At 32.8% G+C, this 24574-nt stretch overlaps 1 protein-coding gene across 1 annotated transcript in view; it reads left to right on the plus strand.

Moving 5' to 3' along the window:
• The window catches only part of LOC115449671, a 39433-nt gene that overhangs the window by 5558 nt on the left and 9301 nt on the right, over positions 1-24574 (plus strand). Inside the window, exon 2 of the mRNA XM_030177548.2 lies at positions 5448-5499. The gene's annotated coding sequence lies outside the window, so the exon portion shown is untranslated. The remainder of the gene's footprint in view (positions 1-5447; positions 5500-24574) is intronic.

Consider the following 24574-nt stretch of genomic DNA (forward strand, 5'->3'; position numbering starts at 1 on the left):
ATGAAGATAATTCGAAGTATATTATATTTTCGGAAAAAAAATTCGAGTTAAACGTAGAGTTGAAGCAATTAGTGGGTGTGTTACTGGGTGTTTATTATCCTGCTTTTCTGTATAACTATTTTTCCATTTCAAATCTAGAGTGTTCAATAATTATACAGGTATATTTTTACACTAACTTTAATTCGGTATCTAAGCCGATGTTAAATCCCGCCATAGTTGCCCACGTTAGTGTGTCGCGGTCCGGGATCAGCCTTTGTATATCCGGTTTCAACATCTAAGGTAATCATCTCTCGTTTGACTAACACAACGATTGCGTTAAACAAAACAGAATTTTCCGCCCTGCAAGTTTATATTTATCCACAGAACATGTTAAACCATTTCAATTCATAAACCATAAAATAACCTAACGTATTACGAAAAAAACAAGAATGAGACGAAAATAAAAGTGTTCTATAATGTTTACTTTACGGAAAATCACGTTTAGGCCACACCTGCATTCATTCATTCGTTGGAATGGAAGTTATACTTTGTTATATCAGATATGACTCATAATACTATGCGGTTGTAGTACATACTAGTTATATTTTATTAATATTAATCTCTTGACGTACCTATGTTATTAATGCTAAGCATTTGAGGTCGATTGTGCTTATGAATAAGCAAGAAACATTTTGTTTTTTTTTCTTGAGCTTTGTAAAATAAAATTTTATAGTTGTATTATGCCATACCTATAACTTTCCGAATGCAAATTAACGTCCACTTCTTCTGGCCTACAGAATAGTTTAGATTGGCTTTATTATGAGTGTATGATTAATATCCTCCTAATAATTAGTTGAAGAAAATTTTCCGTGATAAATATTTTCTCGGGATAAAAGCACATAGTAATCAGAAGTAAACGTAGCTTAATGTAATTAAAATTTTAAAAATAATTATAGTAGTTCCTAAGGTTAATGCGTTCAAATAAAGAAACTTTTCAGCTAGAATATTAGTATAGATATAAATTCTCTGACGTAGTCAAATATATAAAATGCATCAAATATTAAGAAAGATCGAAGTTCTTTATCGAAGTACAATCGGTCATTTATAAGCAAAAAAATCGCTCATCATGATCTGTGCATATTAATTTAAATATCTAATCCGTTGCCCAATGGTGCTGTACCTGCGGATCAACCAACTCTAAGGTCATTGGACGATGAGACGTGGGTGTGTCATACTAACTTATAAATTACAATCATATTAGTCCTTGAAAATTGACTGTGATACTTCACTAGAAGTTAGGATAGTAAGGAAACAATTGATATGTGTATACTGTATAGCAACTAATTAATTATTACATTAAAAAAAATACCAAATTTCGCATTGTATTTTAAATTATGTAGTTAAAGAATCGCCATAATTATCAACTAATCCGATTCGAGAATGCTAAATATCAAACAATTGATTGGACGATTTCCGTTGTTAAAACTAAACTGGGACATTCCACTGTGCTAATTCATAATTATTAATAATTCCGAAGACCAAACCTGACAATACTACTCTAGAATAAATGATTCAATGCTGATCCCATGAGAAACAAAATTGTATGAAAGCAAAAATCATATATTAGCGGACGTGAGATATTATATTTCGCTGTTGGCCGGTTCTTGTTACAGCCACCCAGGTCGTTGTGTCGGATAGATATTGTTTATCATTACCGTCCGGTGATAGCACAAGATATTCTGATGGAACTTTAATTATTGCATAGAATATATTCTAATTGCCTAATGACTCAACTACTATCACAGATGACCGACAAACGAGAAAACAAAAGCTAATTAAGGTGGTAGCTCAAGGTCCATTTTCATACATTTTGTTTCGGCTTTAATCTGGGTAACTAAACAAGTATTGGCAAGTAAAGAATTTAAATTCACGTCTAGTTAGTGATTAGTTCTCGCAGTTGAAGAAAAACGTAAAAATAATTAATAATCATGGATATTTCGGCCTTTAAAATTTAATATGACGAAATTTTAAAGGCAGAAATATCCATGATTATTAATTATTTTTACATTTTTCTTCAACTGCGAGAACTAATCACTAACTAGACGTGAATTTAAATTCTTTACTTGCCAATACTTGTTTAGTTACCCAGATTAAAGCCGAAACAAAATGTATGAAAATGGACCTTGAGGTATCGCCTTAAGTAGTAAGAAATAAGTAGTAAGATTCAGATTTTACCTGTGTGGGCTATTTAAATTTAGAACAATTTTCAAAAAAAGGATTTTAATGTGCTCCGATGTTTGATCAAGAAGTTTTCGAATTCTTGATTGGCAATTGTAAAGTTATGGAATTAATTATAAATAATTATCGGATAAATTAAACAGGAATTATAGTATATATTTATTCATATTTATATGAATAAACTTTAAGGTAAAATTTTTGATTCTAAACCTACGAATAATCGAATATGGAATCAAGTCGAACTCGACAATTTAAAGCCGAGTAAAGCCGATTTACGTCTTCGAATTGATGACACGTTCGAAATGCTCAATAAACACCTACGTACAAAGAATGTCTGATGCAATACTGACCTTCAAGGGTCAGTATCTTCGTTCGTTGGAAAAACTTCACAAGCAGAGTGACACACTCAAGAGTGGAATGAACAAAGATCTCGTGCAATATGCATTTAAATATGTATCTTTGTAAAACGCAACAGGCAGAAATTACTAGTTTGTCTGTACGTCAAACTCTACTATTCTTGTATCCAAACTAGAATAACTAAATGGATAATATCCTTTAACAGCTAAATTAAAAACGATTTTAATAGATTGTAAAAATAGACCAATCAGATTAAAGTTTTGTTTTTTTTTTTTTGCAAACGTCTCGTATTACTTACTTTTATTGGTACATTTTTACGACCGATAGAGAGATTTACCGGAATTATTATTAATTTTGTCTATTAAAAAAGCTTGTCAGTTGTCATTTCGAAAGAGCTTGTGATGTATCCTTAAGAAAATTTAATCATTCAATTACAAAGAATCTCGACATAGGTTGCAACAACTCAATAAATTATTTTCTCACTGTCCACCCTTCTCAGAATACGTCATTATAGTATAAAACACGTAATTTCTAAGACCTATATCACAATTACATTGGTATTCTGCAGCCGGATTAAGGCGTAGAATCCACTCATACAAATATGAATTTATTACACGCAAACCTATTGTCAACGGCATAGCTTTGACTCTTACTCATGTCAGAGTTGCCATACTTAAAATACTTACAGTAAAACTAATATTTGGGTAAAAATTTATTTAAAAAACACCTTGCAGTAATCTGTTTTTTAAATTATACAAGCTATAGAAGGTATGTTAAGTATTTTCAAATCTACCTTTAATAAACACTACTTAAAAATAGGCCACACTTTACATCATTATAAACAAAATACATAGACTAGAGTATCAATACAATTTAATATATTTATTTATATATTATTTCGGGGGTGTGTGAAGTCTACCAATCCGCAATAGACCAGCGTGGTGGGCTAAGGCCTAGTCCCTCTCAGTAGCAGACGAGGCCCGTGCCCAACAGTGGGACAGTATATAATACAGGGCTGATATTATTATTATATATACTAGAGTATCAACTAGCAGGACAACTTAGTAGATAAGAAAGTTGAACGCGAATGAAAGTAAGAGGTTATCGTTCCCCGAAATCTCATCACTGGCAACACTGTTCTAGTATTGAAATAACACGCCCAGTACCAGCACTTTACATACAATCACTGCATTACAAGACAAATGACAACACGTCTCGGAGAAAAATGTTTGTATGCATTGAGCAACAACGAAATCAGAGCATTTGTAATTAAGTTTGAGATGTTCCATGAGATTGTTCGAAATTGGAATGACTCACATTTGACTCACAATTAAGTTATTACGAACTTGAGTACTCAATGAGGTGTTATTTGATTTAAAAAGAGTCGGAAGTAAAGGATAATTTATGGTCGGGGGGCCTTATTCCGTCTGGGGGGCATATCCGTTTTTCCGATTATGGGTATTCTAATCAAAGGACAGGTTTAATACTCATATAGCTAAAAGAGTCAAAAAATCCCCTAGTTATCTAAACTACTGTCAAAGCTGTCCTTCGATAAGAACGCGCGTAATTTCGAAAAGACGGGTATACCCCCCCTAGGCGGAATAGAGCTCCCTGACTATATCTACACGCCTAGGTTCAATAAACGAATAATGTGTATTAAATTTTATGATTAAGCTTGGAACCGCGAGGCATTCTTAGAGTAGTAAAATTCATCGTTATTAGAATCTAAAAATCTAGGTCTCTAGGACACTTATCCTAGTAACATATTAGCGAAACCCTTTTTATAACCTCAATCATGAAATGCTGGTGGTAGCAGGATTGGCTGGTGGTAGGTCATATTTTATATCTGCCCGTTTAGCGACCCACCGTACAATATGTATTAAAACCCGCTACAGTGCCCACGTGTGGCGTCACCCTTCCGAGATTCCGGAATCAGCCTGTTTATATCCAGTTCCAACAGGCCGACATAATTGTGTCGACTGTCGAGGGTAATCATCTCTCATCAATCGTCACTCTATTGAACCCCTCCACTTACCATCAGATGCAATAGGGTGACATTGCCGTCCTTGTATAAAAATAAAATTAGTGCTGTGATAAACAATAATCATTAATGGTCCCGTTAGTCCATTTAATCTAACAATTTGCTACTATATTACAAGTTTACCGTATAAAGCACGTGATTTCCTAGTTAACACATCTGTGTTTCCTGTTGGACGCCATAAACGTCGCATTTTATGACATCGTACCAGTACTCTTGTTATGTGAACTAACTCTTGTAGCATATCATTTTTTGTTTAGATATGTTACCGTTTTGTTTATTCACACACATACACCTTTATCACCCAAAGACTAGGCAAAAGTGCAGCTAAGTAACCCACGTTTCGCCAAGTGTGTTCCGTCCTATGTGATAGGGAACGAAGCTATCTTCTGTTCCGAGTTCTGTTTGTAACTTGTAACTTAATTAAATAATGTTTGATATTAAGTACGCTATTTTAAAATATATTTATAAACCATACCTTGTGTTTGTTATAAATTGTTTTATTCAATTACGTACCTGTAACAGGATTTCGTGTTTATGCCTCTTCAGGGCAGATAGAGGTTTAACATACCATATTTCGCCGGCTATGTTGGACACCATGAAATGCGAGACTATTGACATTTAGGTACCGAGGTAATCCTGGAATTTTGCTCAATCCAGATTTCAGATTCCAGGTTGATCAAAATTAGAAAAAGCTCACCGCCAGTAACATAACTGAAACCTAGCTTCTCTAACCAACGATTCATATCAAAGTGACTACACTGATTAATAGTTAAGAAAATGTGAGAAAAACATGGCGTTATGTTGATTCTAATTTATGACATTTTCTTTACAGGTGGAACGTGATAGTGTACCGCTTTCCCGAGAAAGTGTCCGCAGATCCGCAGGTGAGGCTGTGAACATGATTATACAAATAACAAACAAGTTTTTACCGCAAAGTACAGTGGTACATGGCTTACGAAAAAGAAAATTAGCAATTCCTTACTAGTTACTGAATTTAATTAAATTTTTACTCAATATTTTACAAACAGGTTATATATTACATCGAATAGGGTTAATTTTTAATCCGCTTATGATTGAATTTCCTTTTTTTATAAATGGCACGGCTACTGTTCGATATTAAAGTACTTTGGAAACCGATAATTCACATATTTACATCAAACCTAGTTTTCCAATTGGCTGGCCCCTGACATTTCGTCCGCAGGGGGTTTCTTCGAAATCTTCTATATGACTATCAGAATTAAATGTGGAACATCCGAAACTGTGCTACATATGAATAATAGAAAGTTATTACCCTTTCTTTCTGCACATGACATTTTGATCATGAAATTGTTTAAGTAAACCGTATTTATTGAAGTACCGCGTCTCAACAATTTGAATCGCTTTCTTCATGTTTTCACACTTTATTTGCTGGCTGTACGGTTATTTACAAATGTTCATAATAGATTCACCAGACGAAACGAAAATTTAATCATTAAATTAACATTTAGAAAAACGGTTTTTAACAATTTAAAATATATAAACGAATAACATATACTAAATTTGCTATTGCAATATTCTTACGTTGATAGAGAGAAAAGATGCCTTTACCTTCTTACTTTCTTGTGTAATATGTCTTATTTAAATTTTGCTTCCGAAAAAATAGCTTAGTTTTAAAATTAACATTTAGCCTGTGAGCGGCGTACTGATACTTGCTACATATGTTTAACCAAATTATTCGAGAATCCAAGAATAGAACGTAAAATTTTATTGTTTCACAAAACTATCTTTTTTTGTTTTATGATACACATAAATATCGTGGGAAGCTTACGAGTCATTAGAAAGCAATCAAGATATTTCGACTCCATTTGAAGTGGTCGAGTACATTATAATATAGTATATTTAATATGCATTCATAATACTTTGGTATAATTTAAAATTATTATTTTCATTTTAAACATACTTATACCACATGTAATTTTTTTTCAATTTTAGAATAATAAAACGCAGTATTAAATCTCATTGTTAACACGCTTGTCTGTGTTTTGCATTTTAAATACATTTAATTCGATTCGTGTCCTTGAAACGATTGGAAATTATTGGCCATTCTTAATACAGAACTAGTATTTTTCTTCTAATTCGTTACAAGTGATATTGACATCCGTATCAGTATGGCCTTGCAATAAAGAATAGATTGCAAAAACACATGAATAGCTAGATTTTCAATTTATAATATTGTCAATACATCTTGATTCTATGAGAAATACTTTGTATCGATTTAATGTGATATTACAAAACCAGTCTCCGGTTAATAGTCTTTCATTTATTATCCCTTAATTTTGATATTATGGCGATAGTATACACTTGAATCAAGCTAAAAGGATTCCTTCACTTCTCTAAGCGTCAGTTAACTTTATTTACCCAATCGTTGGTCTTCCTGCTTGCTTTTCTTCTATCGTATTCTTCTGTTCAATACTTCTTTTTCTATTTTTCTTTTGCTTTCTATAATATCTATTTGGTAACCTCTTAAAAGTATACGGTTATACAAACGTTCATATTAGATTTACTAGACGTAGCGCAAATTTAATAATCAAATTAAACAAAACAAAAATAAATTGATTTGATTTGATTTGATTTGATTTGAACAATTAGAAAAATCATCATCGTATTTGTTTCAAATTCAAATATATACCTAAATTTTTTAGTATAGATATAAATTACACGTAATTATGAATGAACTAGTGTGGTTGGTTTTGCCCTAACGTTCAACCTGCAAACAAAGCATCGGAATCGTTTACTTTTCCTTGTTTACAAAAACTTATTGCATTAATGTACACTCAACATAGCTTTATAATTTCGTTACAAAACTCTCAAAAACTACTAAAACTATACTCTAACGTTACTTAGATGCACTGTTATCAACGTTTATGTATGACTCATGGCGGAAGAATTTCGAAGTTTAGTTCCGAGAGATAAAATTTCGAAGAACGAAATCCTCGCGCTCCCCGGTACAAGAACTCTTATGAATGGCGCTGCGTCACTAGTGAATCACGAACTTTTACGGTGTCCCAGATCGTTTTGCGAGTAGTTGTGACTCAACATAATCGATTGATTATATTTGTTATTATTTTGTCATGATTTTGAATCGGATTCATGTTTGATAGTGATACGAATTAAAACAGGGATTTGAAATACGTAAATAAAATATGGAAATTTGTGTTAAAGTTTTATGTATATATTTACGTAGAGATTTAGGAAATAAAAAAACCATTTCAAATATTTTCTCTACATTATTTATCTATCCAACTGTATAGTATATTTATGTATAAATTCCAAAAAAAACAATTAAATATATACATAGGATGGTACGCGAACTCTTTACAGTTAGAGGTCTACTATTATTCAAAACTATGTCATTGTGTCACCCGCCGCATTATATGGAATCTATTCTGTTATAACAATTGAATTCAAATCCATCTCATTACATTTTAAATTCAAAAACCTTATACATTATATTTGTTATGGTTAAATAGTTTTAAAGATTTAATTCGATATTCCATATAAATCTGTTTCAATTATTAAAATACGTAAACGATTAGTCACTATTTTATGGACCTTATCAACATAATTTGCGTAAAACAAAAAAGATTATCATTTAAAAATATCATTGAGCGATTTATCTTTTCTGTAGCAATAAGGGTTAAATTTCTTTGGCATTGATGGTCTAGTAGCACATTTAGACATAAGTACTTGCATATGAAGTCCTTTACTGATATTAAACCGAATTGAAGGACCAAAAATGTTTGTCGAAGTTGTTGGACAGAGAATTGTGTCCATGTGAGAAAGCAACTTATGGCTTTAGATAATTCTGAATCCTAAATACATCTTTTAATATCCTTTTGCATTTCCCTTTTGCATTTCCCTTTTGCATGCCTATGCTTAAGTTGCACGTTAAATATACTTTTTCCCATAATTATGATAATTTCCACCTCTACATATACCATCGAGTGTTTTCTTAATGTCCTTTTGATCACCGGAGGTGTCAATAATACAGGAAGTATCGTCAATTGATTTCGTGTCGGCTGTCCGCGGTCCGCACACACTTTCTTCGCTCACGGCACTTATCTACGATTTTTATTTTTTTCTAATTGCCTGCAGACACGATGTCATTCACCCATATCACTAAAAACTTCTTTCAAACCACAATCCGTAATTATATAATGAAACAATTATTTTTTACAAAACTATTTAATCATTGAAGATATATTTGTTTCATAATGTGTGGTATACTTTTCAAGCGTCATCACGTTTTTAGTTATGCAACACGCATCGACGACAGTTATTTCGTGCTTATACCTTGATGTTCGTCGTGAAACGCTCCAATGAGGGCAAAGACAATGCTACAAGTACCAAATGTGGGTGGTTAAACAATAGACCATTTCTAGTAGACTTTATTCTACATGCAAATGAAATATGATGGATTAATAGAAATATCATTAAGCATTGTGTTAAAGATAAATGTGGTAGTCATGTTGAAGACAGTCTTCTCAGTAATATCAACTGGGTTAGTGCCACTCTCTTACAGAAAACCGGCATGATGTAGCAAATACTGTTGTGTTCTGTACGACTACCTAACAATGTGAATTCCTCTTTCTAAAATTTTGGCAACGCATTTACCATTATTTCAATTCGGTAGATGTTTATGGTCGATCTTTGTCTTGCTAGCAGATGACGTGACGGATTTAAGTTTCATTCTGCTAATACCAAGCAGAAATGTAGAACAATTAATTTATTGACTTCAATTGAGGTTTGTTCCTATTCTAGGTAACGGAGTTAATAAAAGTTGAATATATCACAAATAAAATATATCTAACACAACTGTAACTATAACAAAACTGGAAATTTTAAATAAAAAAAATTTAGATACAATTTTTTAATACAATAAAATGTGCCCACAAGAGCTATCCAACCAAGAGTCCACATAGAGTAAAATAGATGATACAAGTATATGCAATATTTTTAAAATTATTTGAGATAACAACATATTATCAGGCAATAAAAAAATGCTTAAACTTGAAATCGCAGTAGTCAAAGATTACAAAACCACCTATGCCTAAATTTTAAAAATCTTAATCCGTAAACCCTTCTAAGCGTTCGAGGATTTTAAACATTGAAAATCCATGCATAGGATTAATAAAACTGTTAGAACTATTAATATCTCTAATAGAGTGTGATAAAGATACACAACACAGAGTAACTGGATATTATTGTATGATCTAGGGTTATTACAGTGCCAGAAAGTAGAATCAAAACCTGTAAAGCCAGTGTCAGTTAACATGCAATCCTTTAGAAACTCTTCACATAAAAACTTCCTCGTAAATAAGAAGTGTTACGGACGTAACGCAGAGGCAACCAGCGCCGTACCGACTGGCGACGTGACGAGAATACTTATACGTTCTAATATGGCTGGCCCATAGTACCATTTGGTAGTAATGCAATTTGTCACACAACAAATTGCATTAGAATAGTATTGAAATAGACCTTGACATGACAATCATGAGTTGTCGCGTCTTGGGACTGAAGTCACAGTTATATTATTATGTGATACCAACGAAGAGTGTATAAGAGAACGAGTAAAAAATCATTAACAGGAATACAAGTAAAAAAGTATAGAAAATTATTTTGAAAGAGTTTCTTCAATTTATACCAGATAAATATGTTTACAGTAACAGACCACCACGTAAGAAATAATTGAGAGCGTGAGAATGAATCTCAAGTGCAATCCATCAATCATATGCAATCCATAATTTTATATTGATGAGGTGACTGACTCAAGAACGTATCGTGTAGTCCCAAATTATAGTGCCGACTGGTCACGATGACGATCAACTGGTATTAAACGATCACGCGCCGATAACCAATAGGCAACTAATTGTCCGTAACTGGACAATCTTAGAGATATGTCCTCGATGAAATTAAAGAATTGTCTTGTTAAGCAATTGACATGGCTTCTCTGGATTTGTGATGTTGCTAACATACTTAAAAATCTTGCAGATCAAAAATATAAAAGAATATGTGTATTAATTTAAATTGTATGAGTTCTGAAATGTTTCACACAAAGATCAAATTTAGGTTTTCAATTGTAAGTTATTCAAATATGGAAAAATAACTTAATTTAGGATTCAATTCATATTGGTAGCCTGTAGGTACAATCGATTTGTAAGTAACGTTTGACTCATCGCTTTGTCACTCAGTGTCGGCTACCAAACGACAATGTTTAAATAAGTGTTCGCAGTCTACAATTGAAAATGATGTTTGAATTACCCAAACTACGGTCAAACAGCTGGAGAAAAATAAGGCCTTTCTTGGAATTATTTTAGTATTACTCAGATACGGCTTTTGTTTTCGCATATAAGCTAGAGGTTTACGGGAGTTTATTTAAATAGCTAAACAAAGAACGACATGGAATCTTTAAAATGTTTATGATGTCCGTCCGGATATTATGACCAATGCATGACCTCAATCGGGTTTTCCTCATATAATTGCTTAGGTTCTCGGCGTTAGTTGCTCCTACTTCTAACATATTAATAATGTAATTCCAAGTATATATAATTGGTTATGTAAAACGATTTATAGTTAAGGCGTTCTTTAAATTCCTTGTGCTCAAAATATGCTTATTTTTTACATTAAGGATGGTGAAATCTACGCATTTATTTCGTAAATTATGATGAATGAAGATGCTTTTAACAAACATGTCGAAGTTCATACATTGATTAAAACAACGGTATCAATGTAATCAATTATGTGAACTGTTGAATAATGACAACAAGACAGTTTAAAAATCTTTGTCAAACACCACAGCAAAATTATTTATTTATTAAGTAGCTAATTTCTAAATTGATAACTACTTGATTAAGAATTAACTTAAGGGCTATTAATTCTAGAAGCAATAATATAAATCAAATTGCGTGTAAACTTCAGTGTAAAGTTCAAAGCATCATTTAAACACTAATACCACTAACTATTTAAAATCCGAGTGCGTTTACAGATTCCTAGGTTCAGATAGTCATCTCGCGTTATTATTCTGTTCATGTGGCCAGTTGGGCAGGTGATCTCCAACGCTTACCGCATTCCATATGAATCTTGTTACGTATTACCAGTTGGTACTTATTACTATAGGAGTTTGTATGCGAAGTGATGATCATTGATGGAATCGGTTACAGTATATACTCATTGAAATAAAACTATTTTTGGGATTTTAACGCGGTTTTATATTATATTATAAAAAAATAGTTTTATTTAAATATCGAACATTCGCGTAAACATAAGAAATCACTACAGTTTAAACTAGATAATAAATGGCAATTGGCTCGCTTCTTTTCACATTATGGGATGGAATACACGGCGAAAAGTGGGTACTCTAGATGCTCAGCTTATCCTTTCGGGAATAATAGGCGTGAGTATAGATAGATTAGATAGCTAACAACAGTAAACATTTCACTATAGTGATTAATGTTAATGAGTCGCAAGTCGCAACTGATGAACTGGTATACAGTAAAACCTGGATAGATTTGGTGACTGTTAAGGTATTCAGAATCTATTATCCCTTTAACATTTGAGAAAAAATACTTATGACTCTTTCTAATAATATCATTTTCACAAAAATATTCTAGTTCGTACAAAAGACAAAGGAAATAAAGGGGAAAAATACTGGATTAATGTGACGGTTTATTCGCTTCTGAGACCAAACGCAGCGTACGTTTATGACGCAACTGGTGTGCAATTATTTATTTAAAAACAATTACGTGGTTCGTGTTTAATGGACTGAAATGGAAGAAGACATCGCTTTTCTAACTTTATGAAAAAATTCAGTTTGTTGCCTGTCATTATTTACACATATCTAGTTTTAGCTTGGTCCTTCAAGCCAGAAACATTACTTGCGTTTATTTGTATTACATTCCACATCTATCGAACTTGTGCATATTTATAAACGTATTTGAGAGAGCCGATAAAAGTAATCGCATCTCAAACTGATCCCCTTCCGATGGAATTCTCAGATTAGATAGTAATATTGTCAGAAGTCTCAAGTATTGGATGTAAAATTGATAAACTCTTGTTATTGAAAGATAATATTCTAATATTTATGTATATCCAAATGCAATTTCATAATATTTAAAAAGTTTTCTGGGAATATGAAATTATACCTGATACTTCAAAAGTAATTGCATTTTGGTTCATATATTATCATCTGCCGATTCGTAACATTCAGCAATATCATCTATCTCTACTCATCATGAAATCAATTTTCAAGTAATCTACACATAATTACAGCAATAACTATAGATTTATCACAGCAAAACTGCTAGAACGATCAACCAAACCTAATATTTCAGAGATGTTAATACTAACTAGAAACCATGTAAAAGGATGCAATAAATCTCAGAATCTCGATCGAGTTTCTCAAGAGGAAGTTGTAGTACATTCCGTTTATTCTGGAGCAAACTAATTAACTGATGTATTAACGGATACTACACTATAGTTATTCTTACATATTATAAAACAAAGTCCCCGGCCGCGTCTCTGTTTGAATTCAATAAACTCAAAAACTACCGAACGGATTTCAATGAAATTTGAAATGGAAGTAGTTTGATACCCTAGATAGGATATAGGCTTTTTATTCCGGAAATATAATAACGAGAATTTTATCCCGGAAGAACTTTTCATGTAGACGAAACCGCGAGCAAAAGCTAGTATTGATATAAACGCGAACAAGAAAATGTAGAGCATGAGAATAACGAACGTAGAAAATGCATGGTGTATCTGGATTAATTAGAAACATTGAATTGCAAGATTGATTTAAGCTGCAAAAAATAAGATTGTTGACACGGTTAAGTGAGTTGATGTGAAAAATAACTCGATGCTTTGCCGGGGCGATGACTTGCGTTGTTTATATGCTTTTAAATACAATGACTAATTAAAAGAACAAAAAGGCAAGTACAGATTTTTGTGGTAGTCAGATCTAATTTTATGACGACTGCAGAACTTACATACAGCGTTCCAACTACAGTTCAAAACTTGCAATCGATCCAACTGAATTGAACGGCCTTGCCCGTTTGACATTGCCAGCGAATTAATTAAGGGTTTGACATTAAGCTTCAACGGCGAGGCAGCTGCAAATATCTGCAATTAACCCAGGCAGATGCACCACCGTGTACGGTCCACGCGTGCCGGCCGTTTAACTTTTTCATTTTCCAGAAATAGACCAGCCTAGCCTTTAGCGATGAAAAATGAGGTTTACAATTACCATGAACTTACATATAAACGTTAATACTTCGTTTAAATGCGATTAACAGATAAACTTGAGTTGTGATGGATTGTCATTTAAAGTACATAAATGTTACCTATTTGTGGAGAGTTGGGTGGAAATAGGGTCAAACCGTTTACGTATTTCTACGTACTTCTTGTAGGATAAAAAGTGAATGCATTATAATATACATATAGGTTCTCGAGGCTTGTATTCGCCATTACAATGTCCAAAATCAATAATAATTATTATGATCCGTCAAAGGTTTGGGACTAATGTCTAAACTACTACTTTAACATTACATGCTTCAAAAACCCAAACTTATTTTCATAGCTGGTTGTGGATTCGTTTTCAATTTGTATCACAAATGGCTCTGAGCCAACATCTTTACATTAAGGTAACTATGGAATGTCAAAACAGCCTGTTATGATTTATGTCTCGATTTACATATATATTGCTAAATGCAATTAGTGAGGTTAATTTTAAATCAAATAATAAATTCGACGCTTGCCGTCCATTGTATTCTATTTCTGGTTTAAAAACAATTGTTATTGGATAGTGCGATGTTTTCGAATTGATCAGTTAAAGTAGGTATCGTTCGTTAGCTTTACATATTTATCGGTATATAAAATAAACAGAAGATGATTCATAACGTGTGAAGTGTTAAGTCATACAATGTTATGACTTATGATCATAGGATCCTCATAATGATTGTATGTGTGTACTATTTGGTTTCATTAAGTTATGTTATTCTATTTTATATGTATTGACTGGAATACTTAACCTTCTTTTCTCTTACGTATCTTTGAAATATCTATTGATAATTTGCAGTTTAGAAGTTTTGCAGAAAAATGAATGCATAAATTAACTCATTTTGTATTCACAAAATATTTGGTTTGGATATAGCTAATACTAGTAGTGGACTTCATCACTCACTCATGATGACGGTGGTATAAATATTCAGATTTGATTCTACCTTCTTCTCTTCTTTTTAACCGACTTCAAAAAGAGGAGGAGTTCTAGATTAGACTGTATTTTTAGTGTTCTGGTAACGGTAATTAGTTTTAATTCCACAATCTAGTTTCTAGGTTATAACCAATTATATTAGATCACACGCCTTGTCTCTTGTGAGTACCATAACTCAAGCTCGATATCAAATGCCACATTCCCTTACGAGTGTTTCATTTGCTCAGGAATTCTCTTTGTTTGATCTTCACCAAACAAGGTGCGTTAATCATTAATCTGGAATGCGTGTCCACGTGTCGACTACTAGCTGTCTATACAGTCTACACTAATGTCATTTGTCCCAGGTAGTGCCAACATCATAATAGATTCTGTTTTTGAAAATGGAACATCTTTGTTTAGAAAAATATTTACTTTACTCGGTATTACCTTTAATTTATTGATTGTATGGGAGAGTCATTCTGGGCTAGGAAATAATGCTAAAGGTTTCGTCTGTTGCTCCCGTGAAGTACAATCGACAACACTATTACATTTAAACTAATGTACTTTCCTAAAATACTATACTGTTTAAACTAATGTACTTTCGTTCTTTTACATTACAAAATTCTATGTCTTTGATAAATCTTAAATCATGACCTCTTGCATTACCGAAAAACCTCCTTTTCCGTCATAAAACATCACGTTATTACCTTCACCAATATTCATTATGGTAATGTTATTTAAATACCCCTTTTCCAAGCTAATAGAAGGCACGTGGCATTCCTTACGGAACGCGTTCGCCCGCACACGTTACCTGCCATATGCCACCGACGCGTGTGCTGAACACCCCGTAGAATTTAACCGACCGTAACCATAAACTTCTTTAGAGCTTTTAAGTTGTTTAACGCAATAAAGTTGAAGAGAAGTTGAAATTAAAGATCGGATGGTGTATGTGATTACGTAAAAAGCCAATACCTAATAGTGTAAGCCTGAATAACGTCAGGATTATTGAAGATTTATGTAGTGGCCGAAATAAGATGGGTAGAGCAAATGATCTAACTAACGTTGTAGATTCAGCCAAGGTCCATGTTGATTGAAAGAGAGTCATAGCAAAAGGTTGTAATGTTTTTTGAATTTCATATGAATTAATTGAATGTGAGCAGATGTATTATATTTTAAATAATATGTGAAGATAGATAAATCAATAAATAATACTGTATAAAATAACTAAATAAAGTGATACCATCGCAATACAGCAAGAAGAGCATTTTATAGACACTAAAAAATAATGAGATGTCGTAAACCCGATATTAACATTTGTGCAAGGCGATCTGTTGATATTTCTGAAATGATACAAAATGAAATCTTGACATTGTCTTAATCAAATCTTTATAAACATTTCTAAGAACATAACATTTAACATATTAACAAATTATTATGACCATATATAGCAGTAGCATACCAGTAAATATGTTAGTAATAAATTACGAAAGTTCTCTCTAAGAGCTTTCAAATTTATTTTGTAACGTCAAGTCAGATGCTATTGGTGTCTATTCAAATTGGGACGAGATTATATTATTATTTTCTATTTATAATAGTACTTATCTTCTATATTATGTTAATACGTGAAGAAAAAACATTGTACCCATTGAGAGCACGGTGTGTGTGCAATATTACGCAATTAAAGTTCATGTAGAGGTGTGGAAAAACATATGTGTAATGTGTGGTACAAATATATTATATCCGACGGTGGAATTTCGACCACTGGACGACCACTAGTATAAAATAATATATTCATGCTGCCATATCCACCGGGCAAGCTATAAGCTACGTTTAAACAATGTAAAAAATATTTTGAGTATTTTTTTTTACATTTCGCTGGCTCACTATTACAAGGTTCTATGTTATATTTTTTACACAATTTGAATTATATGTCACAGAATACAATGTCTTTTTCAGTAAAAAATCCAATAATCCCACAAGATGAATGAAGAGGCAAACATTGCTTATTGTCTTTTAAATTTTTACCAACATGAAAATTTAAAATCAATTTTTTCGAACATAAGTAAAAATTAATACAGGTCCTAATAGAGATTTCTAGAATAACCAGGAATATTCCAGTAATTATGTGAAACTTTTTGCTGATACCATTAACAGTTTTGAATAAACACACACGCGATTTTATGTTAGTATTTCCTTACTTTCTTCCATCAAGTTAGCCATTAACTCATCGAATTATAATCGGTTGCGTACTATGTTACTTTCACTGTTATTTGCATTCCGGTGCGGAAGACCCGATGTATCGGATGGTAATTGTGGACAGATGTTACCGAACCAGTAAGGAGCTATTGGGGTGTGCCATAAAATGGGGCTGCCTTTTGGATGTACAGGGTGATGTTAAAAAAGAGAACAGAAATATATTGAGTTGCCTATTTATATATTTTTTGTTTAAATGTAGATTGGTTTCTGTATTGCTAACGTTAGTATTATGATATTATAAAATACTTATTAATTATGATTGTAATTATTTTGGTAGGGTAAAAAATTTACAAAAAATACTTTACTTCATTTGAGTCATGCAGTCCATTTTTGTCATTTTAATAAAAATTTATGTATATTTTCAAAGAATTGCAATTTGCATAGTTATTACCATAACGTGAAATGTAAGTGTTAGGTGTTACTGTCTAATAACACGTTGTATTACTAATTAGAAAACAAGCATACCAGTATTGTATGAAGTAATTTATTAACATAAAAGTATCGCTAGATATACATTCCTAACTATTGTGCAAGAATGTATCAGTTTTATTTATTCTTGACATAATGATATAACTACTGGATGTACTCATTATCTTAACAGAAACCCTATATAATTCCGAGAAACTATGACGGATGGTAACTCGACAATACACTGTAGCTATGTCCGAATTCTTATAGACTTACGCATGTATTTACCACGTGAACAAATTGACATTTAGTTATTACACATTACCGGTTACTTTAATTATAATTTTTTTTTGTAGTACATTGACAAAGCAGATCTATATCAATTTCCTTATAATGTAATAATTATAACGGATAATTAAATTGTATTGAAAATCTCGCATTATTGCGTGTCTTAGTATAAATACGATTAAAACCATTTGTCAAATGAAAACCGTTGATTCTTCAAGATAATTTAGAATAATTACAAGTTACTGTAACAAATATCGAGTAATTTTAATTCTTTATGCCAATGCTGATAAGAAATGCACTTAATACTATTATAATGAACTTGTGACCCATGACATACTTATATAAAATAATTTACACCACGATTCATATTATTCTCACCTTGACGATTTTATTTAAACAAATTGTGAGAATTAAATGTTTGGGTTCTAAACATTTAACACTTTAAATTTATGTATATTAACAATATACATATGTTTTAAAGATTTATATAAATTATCAATTCAGTCTTAACCATTCCTTTTTTAAATTAATATGTTAAAGTTTCATGATACCTTATACTTCATAAGTAAAATATCCTTAAAGTTAAAAAGAAAAATGCAACTGCACCCATCCTGTATATTCGACGCTAAAATCGACCCTAACCTTGGGGAAGCCTCGCCTCGGTCGCGTACGCAGAAAAAATGTGGAACTTTACACCTGGTCGTAACCATAGAGATCAAATCACTACACACTGTTACATTACTGCTAGTTAAATCACCCCTAAGTGTAAGTCACAAGGTTCATTTTCCCTATTTTCGGGGATCATTTTGAATGTTCTTAGTGGAATCTAAATCGATCGCTCGTGTGAACTGTAACGGTTTTTTATTGACATTGCCGGCAAAGGAAAGTCTTACATCCGAACAGATTTAAATACAAGTGACATATCCGAATAGGGATATTTTTATTATGATTATATACAATAAATTGAATTGATTCTTAAGGCGCTTTATACATTTACTTATAAAAATATATACTGACTATCTAATATACTTACATATCAATATGAAATAATAAAGCGTATGGACACTAAAAATCATACTAATACATCGCACTCATATGATTTTTATTAATCCTTTTATACAATTCATAAATAAATTTCAATTAAAGTTGACTACATAACAAAAGCGCTTGATCTATTGTGAAAATAGACATGTAGTTATTTTTCGAACCCAAGTGCATAATATCAATTACAAAAGCCTACAAAAAATGCTGATGTAATTTTATATCCAATAAAAAGCATTCCATTTTCAAATATTTTTCGATAGAGCACAGAACGCGTGCCGTACAGCCAACCGTGGCGTATGGGACGAGCAGATGACACGCGACCGTTATGCCAGGTGCACGCACACACCGCGACTTTATTGGTTTGACGGGCGGACGTTGGTGCGAATTGTAATAGATAATTGTTTTGAAAGGTCTGCCATATGATAAGTTAAATTTATAACTTGTATATTTATTACTTGATCAAGTTTTATAATGCGAAAAATACGATCTCTTCATATTTTTACAAACGCACAAATGTGGTTCCTTATCTAAGTATTAATAACACTTATATCTTCAAATTCCAAGGTTAGTGAAGATGTTTGTTTGATGTAAACGCTAAAACCGTTGCAGAAATAACCATAAAATTTGTCACACAAATAGCCCAAGTCCTGGATTTATAACAAGTAAATACGTCATTAATAATTATTATATGTAGATAAATTCCTTTTTATTTTGTAAAAGCTGTGTGTTTTCTTCGTGAGAGGTTTCGTGCGAGTTACAAGCAAAACTTAGATTTACATAAATGATTACACCTCATATATGTATGCCGTATAAACTAAGTTACTTATAAGCAAATTGTGTAAGTAAGGAGCATCATTTACATTCACTACTGATGGTAGACCGTTCGTTACAAATGAAGCGTGATATTTGAAAGTCATGGAAGGTATATATGAATCTACCAAGGAAAGGATTAACATTTTGCCGTGAGCAATGTTGCAGCATCTCGACTATTAATTATGACCAGAAATGACGTTTATTGCAATTTAATTTCTCACATCGTCTTCGTGAAGGGTGTTGCTTTCAAACATTACATAAATAGAATTTACTAATCGGTTGCATTCTTGGTAAAAAAACCTATCATGTGATTAAATTTTGGGTAACTATTCCAAAACACAACTCAGATGATTTTTATGACATGAATTTCAGATTTTAATTATACCATCCAAATAATTTTACCATCTGATAAAGTAACTGCATTTTTAAATCACCTTAACTCCATCAACAATAAAATCCAATTTACTATGGAGTTAGAACACAATAAATCTCTTGCTTTCTTAGATGTTTTAATCATCCGTAATCCTAATCAGACCTTAAGTCATACTGTATATCGGAAACAGACCCATACTGATAAATATCTGAACGGTGAATCTCATCACCACCCAAAACAGTTAGCTACCGTGGGCAAATCTTTGTTTCAGAGAGCACAAGGAATCTGTGACGAGAAACACCTGGCCGCTGAGCTGCAACATGTCAAGCAAGTACTGCGAGACAACAAGCTCCAAATTCCACGCCGCCGTCACAGAAACCGAGTGAAACCAGCCACAGTTGAACGTGTTCCGGTTGTATTACCATATGTAAGAGGAGTCACCGACAAGATTGGCTACATCCTGAAGCGTGCTTCCATAAAAACTTATTTTAAGCCGCCTAAGAAGATTAGTCAATTTTACCACCTGTCAAGTGTCACATACCTCTACAAGAACCGGGAGTATACAAAATAGATTGCAACTGTGGCCTCTCTTATATCGGGCAAACAAAAAGAAATATAGGGACCCGCGTAAAAGAACATATAGCTGACGTGAAACACCGACGCTCGACGAAGTCTGCAGTCGCTGAACACTCTGAGGGAGGCGCCAATCATTATCTGCGACTAGACAAGCCACAAATCCTCGCCAAAGAACACCGATTCCTGCCTAGGATGATTCGCGAGGCTATTGAAATTAAAAACATCCTAATTTCAATAGGGAAGATGGTTGGAAGCTTGCACAAGCCTGGGATCCAGTTCTACATTTAATTAAATCGGAACCCAAAAGACCGGCTGCCAGACTTCAAGACACTGTGAGCTCATTCTGCGTAGATCGGACCACCAACAGCTAAAATTTTAAAAAAATTTAAAAAAGTTGTATAATTGTAAAATGTAGGTAGATATTGTAACTTTGACTTTACGGATGAACAACACCTCAGTCCCCCCCGTGACCATGAAGGCTGTAAAGTCTTCGAAACGTCGGGAGAAAATAAAATACCAGCACCGCGATAGAATCCGAAAATTAGTTTAATTTCAATGTCTAACATTCGCGTAAACATAAGAAATCATTATGAAACAACTAAAGTTGGAAACTGCCGCTGTTTTAACAAAGTGTAAACAATTAATAATCTGAGAGATATATCGCATAACGAGAGTTAAGCGTGTATAATTATTATACATATTTCCTGTTGTTTCTTATTGGAGCATAACATTGAATGCACATTTCACTACAAAGTGCTCGCGTAACCTAATTGAATTTAATATTTTTTGTTCACATTTTTTTCTTGTAAAATTGACGTTTCTTAAAAGGCACAGATAAAAAATATTTTTCTAATCTGTAAACTATTTATCCGTACGTAATGGACCGTTGCAAATGTGCTATCCGCATAATTCAATGCTTTCGCCTTAACATTGCGTTTCTGTTTCTTAAAACTATTTGCTAAATTAAATTAGTCGATGAAGCGTCGTAATTTTCACGATTACGCGCTATTATCGATTCTGGATTGATGCATAGCAATTTCCCGCCTTTTAAGACTGATTTATGCTCTATTTGACTTGATGTTAACAATAGTTTAGAACACAAATTAAATGTTTTGAAACATAGTAGATTGTTTAATAAATGTTGCTCGTCATTCCGTTCGCGTAAACATTTCTTCGAATAAACTACGACTTCGAATAGACTTACTGTGTAGTATTCCAGGATAAAAGTAGCATAAATCAAGTTATAATAATTATACATACCTATTATGGTATATTTATGTACAATTTCGTCGAAATCCATGCAATGGTTTCTGCGTTATTATAAACTTGAAGCCATTCTTTTAAAGCCGAGGACGTATCATCCACTTTGTCCATTAATTCAAGTTCAATCAACTGAAAATTCAAAGTCAAATACATTGGACGGATAGCATTGTTTCCATCGAAGCGTGTCGTACAGTGTAAGTACCGGCAGAGAGTAAAGGAAGTTGACAAGGGCTATCTTGTACTGAAGGTAACAGATAATGGCGAAGGTTCCGAATATTGCTTATTTTAACGATATCATATGTAGATTACAGCGAGAATCTATTTCGATAAACTTACGACGGGATATTGATAAGAGATCATTTTTTTTATGAGTTATATGAATATTTTTTATGCCAACCTAACCTAACCTAACTCTATAATAATTATTACTGGTATGCGTAGTTTATTGTACTATTTGAAATAACGCTTCGAACTTTATTCTGTCCCTTAATATAATATTTTGTTACATCCCCGTTAGCAGATATCCTGACGAATAGCAACTCAATTTCAAGTGACCTTATTAATGAACGAGTTTCACAATGTCACCCGTTTTATTTAATTTCAAGTACTTGTGCATATCCGAAACATTAATTGCTTGCAAATTTAAGGTCGCCGCTTGATACAAGCTATTTGCATATGATAACAAATAAATACATGCAATTTTTGTCCGTCATACTATTATACAATTTAATTGTGTATGTTTTCAGGAATATATGCAATGGCCCTACTTTATTATTCTACTGATCAAGTATATAATTTTGTGAAGGATTAGAATATTTGTCAACCGGATATCTTTAAATGGATGCATTTTGTCACACAGACCTACAATAGGTTTAATAGGTTACTTTCATCCCGATATAACGTTTTCTTTTGTGAATTCTCGCGCGAACGTATCCAGCAGCAAATGCTAACGAATACTAATATAGGCTGTTTTGCAACGGTAAAATATTGAAATGAAGTAAAAAAATGTAGGGCATAGTAATTGCGAGCACTGAGATGCGCATTTATTGTCGATGGCCATTTTTTGTGGCCTCCATTACAGTGAAAAAAAATTTTGTTTGTTGACCTATTGTTTTTTTTTTTTACAAACTTTTATTGCCTTTTGTCTTTATTTGTACCGATAAACAGTTTTTTTTACACTACATTAAAAAATAAAGTATAATGATATAACAACTCAAAAATTCATCAAACTGTTACACATGAACTATAAATAAATAATAACGAACAAAACTGATACGTCAAAGCCTAAAACATCGTTACCCCGCATGCAGTGACGATGTGGGTATATTTGAATAATATAGAAATGCGCAAACGCACTCGACGGCGGTTTTCTAAGAAAAACGTTATTCCACAATATAAATCGTTTGTTCGCACAACGTCCATACTGATACCAAGTCGTGCACCGATGTTTAATATTAAAATGTTTCTACAACTCCATTTGACTGGGAATGACGGTAAAACAGTTAATAAGTCAGTTTTTTGATCAAAGATATTGTTCCTATACTAACGGAGCTGCGGTTTTTTAATATATTCACACTTTACTTAAATTCTATATATTAAATCCCATCTAATGGTGGCAGGTCTCTCATATGTGAGGGTCCGCCTGGGTAGGTACCACCACAATGTCTATTTCTGCCGCCAAGCGGTAGTGTGTAGTCACTATTGTGCTCCAGTTTGGAGAACATTGTAGCTAGTGTAACTACTGGACATGAGACTTAACATCTCATGTCTCAGGATGGCGAAAGCAGTGAAATACCAAACAATACGTAATTCATTTCCATTCAGGTTTACTATAATCTTAGCAAAACTTCAGTAATAATTAATGGATAGAAAACTAAGAAATATTATGGGGAGGAGATAAAATGCAAATAAAAACCCAAATCGACATCACAATTAGTTACAAAAAGACGATGTCCATTTAAATGTTCACGTACATTTCAAACGGCCACATAATTAGTAATCGTTAGTACAAATTACCACTAAACAGTGTTTCACAACGTCTCAGTGATGTGGATAAGTTTAAATGTTAATTCAGGACACTGCTAGTTAGTTTCATCCACCGATTATATGTATTTCGTTTTCTTACTTTTCGTTTTCTTCTGTTAGTTTCATCTAACAAATCTATGTATGTGAAGGCATTACAACTACATCTAAATGAAAGGAAATTAGCATAAACATGATTTTTATCACAAAACGTAGGTAAATAAGCATGTAAGTTAAGAGTGAGTCATTATTCTCTCCCAAAGACCACTAGAACCTAATAAGAACTACAGACTGGTAAGAATAAGATCCATTCTTGAATTCTACATTAGCAATTTCTTGTATCAAATATAAATTCCATTTTGTCATTGACAATCGGTAGTTGGTATGGATAAAAAATACAAACAATGAAGTTAAAGATATAAGTTATCGATGATACGGCACCGCTCATAACTGATAATTGTTTTGTTACATTGAGTGAATCAACTTGGGTAATTGACTCATAGACCGCAAGCCGTGTTGACCGACTTTAATGTCTCGCGTCTATGTTGGTCATGCTTTGATGGGCTTGGAAGAATCCTACATCCTTAAGCAAAAGAAATAAAATTGGTCATAAATAGTATTAGTAGTTGATAAATTCGTGTCAGAAGAGCTACATTGGTTTGTCTCATAGAAATGCTGGTGTTATACGGAT

This window comes from Manduca sexta, chromosome 7 (genome assembly GCF_014839805.1).
Source record: "Manduca sexta isolate Smith_Timp_Sample1 chromosome 7, JHU_Msex_v1.0, whole genome shotgun sequence".
NCBI classification, from domain to species: Eukaryota; Metazoa; Arthropoda; class Insecta; order Lepidoptera; family Sphingidae; genus Manduca; species Manduca sexta.